The 8,057-nt window shown below is 33.5% G+C and overlaps 1 non-coding gene across 1 annotated transcript; it reads left to right on the top strand.

Moving 5' to 3' along the window:
- The first annotated feature begins 7,457 nt into the window (after positions 1-7,457).
- Positions 7,458-7,564, top strand: LOC126027684 (U6 spliceosomal RNA). Its single transcript, XR_007502304.1, has one exon. It is a non-coding gene; the product is annotated as a U6 spliceosomal RNA (small nuclear RNA).
- The last annotated feature ends 493 nt before the right edge of the window (positions 7,565-8,057 follow it).

The raw sequence follows: 8,057 nt of genomic DNA, 5'->3' as shown, positions 1-8,057 counted from the left end.
TATTCAAGACAAATTTTTCTTCCTCTGTTTATTATAGTCCTTCCTGCTAATTATAACAAGCCAACTATTGTATTAGAATATTTTACCTTACACCTAATTGTTATTCTTCCACAATTTTTCAAACTAAAATTGGTTTTCAATCACTGCAGCGTTCTTTGAATTAAGTGTTCCTCCCATTCTTCTAATAAGTATCTTTAAAATGTAAATTAGTATAATTTAATGATTCCAAATTAATAAATGCCTAAAAAATCAGTTGTTCAGTAGCTTTCATCCATTACTGCTTAAATCCTGAGTTGTTTAACTGCAGGAGTCTAAGGTTGATCCCTCCCATTTTCTTATTCAATAAATATAAGGCTGGTCAGCACAGGATAATGCTTTAAAGTTTAAAGCATTACCATTAGTTTAAGAAAGATGGTTCTTCCAGCTAGAGTGTACCAAGAGGCATTTTCTGTGTGACTTCATAAATACTAAAAAAATTATAACTTCAAAAATCACAGTTGATTCTAGATACAAAGCTTATTCTTTATAAATAATTTCCATTTGGGGGGAACACACCTGATTATGCTCAGGGGTTACTCATGGCTATGCGTTCAGAAATCGTTCCTGGCTTGGGGTATGGGAAGTTGGGGGGTGGAAAAGCGGTCCAGCTTAGGCTAGCGCAGGCAAAGGAGACAGAAGCCTTATGGCTTGCGCCATTGCTCCATTCCATCGTTTCCATTTTTATATGCTATATTGAATGCTGTCTATGTCAAGTAAAACCAATAGCATATATGTGGAGCAAATTCTATATGGATTCAAAGCTCAGTTCTATCACATCTTTCTTTTTCTTTTTTTTGTTTTTTGTTTTTTGTTTTTTGGGTCACACCCGGTTGCACTCAGGGGTTACTCCTGGCTATCTGCTCAGAAATAGCTCCTGGCAGGCACGGGGGACCATATGGGACACCGGGATTCTAACCAACCACCTTAGGTCCTGGATTGGCTGCTTGCAAGGCAAACGCCGCTGAGCTATCTCTCCGGGCCCTATCTATCACATCTTTCTACCTATGCGATATATACAAATTTAGTAATATTGAGCAATCTATTCAATTTTGCTTTGCTTTCTACTACCAAGGACCAAATGAAAATAATGATTGCTGATACTTCCCAGGTAGGCTGATACCTCCCTGGCATTCTCAGAATTGGTGGAGTCTGAGTCCCTGTTCTTGTGAACCACTGCAGCCTACTACCACTACTGACTCCCTACATTCTCCTACAGAAATGGCCCAGCTCTGTGACTTAACCTTATCAAACATATCAAACTGCCAAGCCACTGATTATTTTAAAATCTATATATTCTGGACAGCACAGGAGCAAGCAACTACAGGACACCTCAAAAGTTTATGGTGGTGTTAGCCTAGTAGTATCATAGGAAATCTGATGGGAAAGCTACCTAGCATCCTACCAAAGCAACTGAGCCTAATTACTAACACAGAAGACTCAACAAGCACCAAACATAGCCCAGTAAATCCTTAGACACTGACTTTAGTAACACCATGAAGGGATATAACAATTATTTTAAACTGACACTTGTTGATCTACTTTTGATAATTTTATTTACTTTTGCATTGTAAGAAGCAGGATAAAGTAAATTTGTGCCTGAAAGGAGCCAGATTATGGTGAAGAAAGTGGAGACACTGGTGAAGAAAAGGTCACATTGCAGTGGGATTGGTGTTTGACACTTAATGCCCAGGATGATTGTACTATTAACGGTTGGTAAAGTTTCTATAATATTTATTAATTACTACATTGTAACTCTTATTTTTACTCATTAATTTCTAATACTGTATATAATATGTGTGGAAATTTACACATAGTAATAGTAAAAATATTAGCAGTTATTATAACCAATAGGAGTTTATGATACCCAGGAAATTTCTTTCCACTTAGAATAATTCCAATAAAGTAGGGTTTGTCTTTATAATAATATTCTGATCATTTTTATGTTATAACCTCTAAATTATAGTCATTGTGTCAAAGTTTATTTATTTACATAGAATTTTTCTTATATGATAGCAATTTTATTTTTTTTTTGATTTAATGTGCATACAAATTGGTTTTACAGCTGTAGAGCCCATTTAGAATTATTTCCTTTCCACAAAACTTATTTTTATTAAATAAGAACAGTTATTAATTGACCATCATTGCTGCAAAACTTTCAATAAAGAACTACAAACAGGGCCGGAGTGGTTGTGCTGCATGGTATGGTGTTTGCCTTGCACATAGCTGACCTAGGACAGACCACGGTTTGTTCCCCTGGTATCCCATATGGTTCCCCAAGCCAGGAGCGATTTCTGAGCACATAGCCAGGAGTAACCCCTGAGCATCACCGAGTGTGGCCCAAAAACAAAACAATAAAACAAACAAACAAAAAACAAACTACTAACATTTATTTGTATTCATTATTGTGAAATACACAATACACAGAAAGAAAAATAGTCTGTGATGCTGAAATAACCAACAAATCAAGGAAGGAGTACATAGAAACCAATGTGTAATTCAACAACTTTGCAAAATTATTCATCAACTCAGGAGAAAAGGAAAAACCCATAGAGAGAACCAGACATTCAAATTCAAAAGCAACTCTTAAGCACACCTTGGTGATTAAAGTTAACAGGAAACACTAATTTAATTAAGTTGTGAATCAAGAACAGTGCTACAAGTCACGGTAGTTTATTTAGCAGTGTAAAAGGATAATCAAATGCTGTATATACTGAAGTGATAGGAATTTATAATCTCAAAAGGCACAGTGCCACTAATACTTGATAACCTTGAATTAAGTGTTAAGGAAAGTATCATACGTCTGTCATGATTAAAGGCAATATTAATAACAATAATTATATTCATATATTTCACTTGTGTGTGTTCTAGAAAAATTTATCAAATCTAATTTAAAAAAACACAAAATTATATGGTAATTTTTCATTTTCCTTTTTAAATTTACTGAGTTTTCTCAATCTAAAATTGAACATTAAGTAGAGTGACATAAATTAAGGTTAGAGAATTGCTCATTCTATTTAAACATTAATGTTTATAAATTGTATGCAACTTCTAAGAGCACATTTTTTATATTAAAATGCTGTCTACTTGTTTATTTGATTTAAAAATAAAATATTTTCAAAGTACTCTTATATTTAAAATATTTTTAAAAATCAACTATAGTGAATACTTGATACCAAAGTAATTTATTGTCATAAAATATTTTAGCTACAGATTACTTGTAACTAAACACTTGAAAAGTACTGGCAAGGTTGTGTGGAGAAAGGTTTTCTTCTCTACAGTTGCCAGGATAAAAATTTGTGCAGTCTACACAAAATACAGTATGGAGATTTTTAACATTAAATACTAATGATAAATATTATTTTATTTATAGTCCAGGTATAATTATTAATTTAATAGTTTTTATTTGTAATAAATAACAACTTGTCAGATGATTCAGCAATTTTATTTCCAAGAACCTACCCAAAAACCAAAATGAATACAAATTTCAAGATATGTACTGAAGTGCTATTGAAATGGCCCATATCTACAAGGAAAAAAAGTGACCAACCAATCCAGGACGGATGCTGGTTCGATCTCTAGCATCCCATATGGTCCCTAAGCTAGGAGCAATTTCTGTGCACAGAGTCAGGAGTAATCCCTGAGCACCACGGTGTGTGACCCACCCCCCCAAAATAAGTGACCAACCAAACATGACTTATCAAGAAAATATGGCACGTACAAGCAATTTGACATACTCTGTTATAAAGAGAACATTCTTAATATTTCTCTAACAAAATACTTTTGAGTTTAGAGACTATGTACCTCTCTGTATAGATCCACCATGCATTTTTGTCTTAAATTCCTTAAAAATCATGATAATCAAAAAGCATACTTGTAAGAAATCTCAGATTCTGTCATAGAATTTAAAACATTACATTTATTTACCTATTAGTTTCTGTAGTTGCTGTTCTTTGATCTTCACTATAGGCTTCATATGGTAGACTTGTAAACAATTGTCCCTGAAAGTCATATGATTACATTGTATATCTTTTATTAATGTCTAACCAGCTAATGTATTGTTTTCTTCAAAATTTTAATTACATGTTTGTCTTCTCCATTTATTGCTAACGCTCAATTTCCTGGCTACTTTTAATTCCATTTCTAAGATTATTAAAGTTAAATATTGTATCTAATGTTACCTTTAAGCTTTTATAAGTTACTACATGTATTACTTAGAATTTATTATGCACTTTCCAATGTTTAAATTAATAATATATAAAATATTCATTTCTCTTCCTTAAAATTTATTGTAAGAATACTTGAATGGTAGGAAAAATGTATTGTTATTGAGAAAGCATAATTGATTTAGTCCTATGTTTATAAGTAGTCATAATTGAGTTTCATTAAATCTTGATTTTGTTAAATTTTATTCTTCCTTTATGAATACTATTGTCTTGGATACTTAAACTACCTTTGATTCTCCTACAGTTTTGTTCCCTTAACTAACTCTAATATTAAGTTTTACTATGGAATTATCCTTTGTGGTTTTCTATTTTTCAAATCTCTTAAAATTATAAATTATGGATCAAATATATTAATACTTTCTTATCTTTTACTATCTGCACTTCTTGAAGAAACAGAAGATTTTTATACATGTATATTCATAAGTATTATTTTGTTTGCTCAAATAAAACATGCAAAAATTATTAGCTAATTAGACATATAGCAACCACCTACTGATTAGTTCTCTTGATTATTCTCATTTGGTTTAACATCTTTTCAGTGCTTAAAATAATGTCTCATTTCAACTTAAATTAAATATTTAACTTTGGCTTAAAATTATCTGACAGTAAAATACTAGTTGCTTGATTAAGAAAATTAGCTGATTTTTAATATTTCTAAACTTCAAGGAACCTCAAATTATGTCACTGTTATAATCATAATATTTATATCCAAGAACCTATGGACTAAAGAGTACAGCACGTAGGAGGCTTACCTTGCTTTCCATAGATCAAGGTTTGAGCTCAGTCATCTGATTTATTGCTGGAACATGGTCAGGATTGATTCCTGAACTCTGAACCAGGCATATGTTCTGAGCACTTACAATGTGGCTCAAAATTTAAACAAGTGTAAAGAACCTAAGCAAATTTTGTATTATTCATATAAATTTGAATGCTATTGGCTGACTTAAAGTAGTAGGGATACTTTTAAAGTTTTAACAACTAATTTTCAATAATACACAAAACAAGATCTGATTTTTATTTTGAGTACTTTAATAACTTTTAAAATACTTTAAAGAATAAAACTGGACAATAATGAGAAAAAAAGAAAGATATAATATAATATGGAAAGCATAAATTTTGTTTACATGCTTATGTTAATATTTAGAAGTAAATACTTAGATATAAAGATTACCTCAGAGTGCTAAATAGTAGATAAAATTTGAATTTGCATATTTCTGGATATTTTTCTAAACGTCTAAAATTTATATATTGTTTCCATATAAAGTTGATAACGGTCAGTTTTCTTAGCAATAGGACAAATAAGTAAAGCCTTTTGTTTTATTTATTTATTTATTTATTTATTTATTTATTTATTTATTTATTTATTTATTTTGGGTTTTGGGCCACACCCAGTGATGCTCAGGGGTTACTCCTGACTCTGAGCTCAGAAATCACTCTTGGCTTGAGGGACAATATTGGACATTGGGGGGATCGAATCGCTGTCCGTCCTAGGCTAGCATGGTCTAGGCAGACGCCTTAATCCCTTGCGTCACTGCTCCGGTCACAAGCTTCTTTTTTAGAGCTGAAATTGAATCACATTATTGTATCTTCAAAGGTATTTTTATTTATTTGATATTACTGGTTTCTGATAATATGGAATTTCTCAAAGTTTACTTCATACTGCTTTATGGATGAAACTGCAATCACTTCCTTCTACCAATAGCGTTTCACCAGTACAATTTTATCCTCACAATGGGAAATTTCCCATTGTTTTTTCCCATGTGTGTGTGTGTGTTTTTTTTTTTTTGCCACACCTCTTGATGCTCAGGGGTTACTCCTGGTTATGCTCTCAGAAATTGCTCCTGGGTTGGGGGACCATGTGCAATGCTAAGGGATCAAACCACGGTCTGTCCTAGGGCTAACTCCCGCAAGACAGATGCCTTATTGCTTGCACCACTGCTGCGGCCTCAATTAGTAGGTTCTTGATTTGGATCAGAAGTGAGAATTATTTGACTTAGTTTTGTTTCTGCAAGCCCAGGCGCACATAAATATTTGAATGGGGCAAGTTCAAACCATCTTCCCTCACCCTGTTCTGCTGCCACCCTTCCCACATTCCAAGGCCTGAAGAGGTTCTAAAATTGAGTTTATATCACTTCTGCACTGAGCTTATATCACCTCCCAGGTTGTGCCAGACCAATGAATCAATTGAAGTAGATCCTCAATCTATTTCATGGACTTCTAATAATGAAGGAAAATAGAAAGAAATCTCCAAGTTTATGTTTCTACCCTAAGGAATATAGAGAAGGTCATTTTCTTTAATTGCCCAATATGGTAGAGACAGATAACAATGAAAGTAGAGCTTTCAAAAAGGGGCCCAAACACTGTCCTTCAATATAAGGAATATCAAAATATATTAACAATTCCATCATAATTAATAGGACAAACTGACAGGATTCTAATACAATGGCTTAAAATAACACTCAGCTTTGCTCTCCTATTCCTTTTACCATTTTTCCCTCTAATAGCCACCTTGTTTACATAAAGTCTAGGAGTTAGTTTGATGTTTGCCCCTTGTTTTTGCTTTAGTAATTCTATTTATTCTATTACTTCTAGAATAATCATTTCAAGTTCTATCAATTCTTTAACAAAAGTGCACAATTTCAAATTTTATTTTATTTATTTATTTATTTATTTATTTATTTATTTTTGGGCCACACCCATTTGATGCTCAGGGGTTTCTCCTGGCTAAGCACTCAGAAATCGCTCCTGGCTTGGGGGCACCATATGGGACGCTGGGGGATCGAACTGCGGTCCTTCCTTGGCTAGCACTTGCAAGGCAGACACCTTACCTCTAGTGCCACCTCTCTGGCCCCTTTATTTTATTTTTATTACATATCTTTATTACATGATTACAAACATGTTTGTAGTTGGGTTTCAGTTATATGAGAAATGAATACCCATCTTCAACAGTGCAACATTCCCACACCAATGCCCTTCATCACCCTCCTCAACCCTTTGCTTTCATTTAAAACAGGTATTCTATTTCTCTCTCTCCCTACTGTTTTTCATGGTAATTGTCAGTGTAGTCATTTCTCCAACTGAACTCACCACTTTGGTGGATAGCTTCTTATTGGGGGCCAGACTTTGCAGCCCTCATCTCTATTAATTCTGTGTATTATTAAAATATTTTTTAATTCTCTTAAAACCCATAGATGAGTGCTCGCTTCAGCAGAACATATACTAAAATTGGAATGATACAGAGAATATTACCATGACCCCTGCGCAAGGATGACACGCAAATTCGTGAAGTGTTCCATATTAAAAAAAACACTCATAAATGATAGATATTCTATGTCTACATTTCTCCTTCTGACTTACTTTACTCAGCATAATAGATTCCATGTCCATCCATGTATAGGAAAATTTTATTATCTCATTTCTTCTGACAGCTGCATAGTACTGTATTGTGTATATGTACCATAATTCTTTAGCCATTCATCTGTTGTTGGGCATGTTGGTTGTTTCCAGATTCTGGCTATTATAAATAGCACTGCAATGAATATAGGTGTGCTGAAAGCATTTTTGTGCTGTGATTTTTGTGTTCCTAGGGTATATCCCTAGGAGTAGTATTGCTGGATAATATGGGATCTCAGTTTCCAGTTTTTTTGAGTAATCTCCATATTGTTTTTCATAAAGGCTGAGCAAGACGGTATTCCCACCTGCAGTCAATGAAAGTTCCTTTTTTCCCCACATCCCTGCCAGCACTGATTATTCTCATTCTTTGTGATGTGTGCTAATCTCTGGGGTGTGAGATGG

The sequence above is a fragment of the Suncus etruscus genome, chromosome 1 (assembly GCF_024139225.1).
Source record: "Suncus etruscus isolate mSunEtr1 chromosome 1, mSunEtr1.pri.cur, whole genome shotgun sequence".
Classification (NCBI taxonomy): domain Eukaryota; kingdom Metazoa; phylum Chordata; class Mammalia; order Eulipotyphla; family Soricidae; genus Suncus; species Suncus etruscus.
This window is presented reverse-complemented; position numbering and strand designations above follow the sequence as displayed.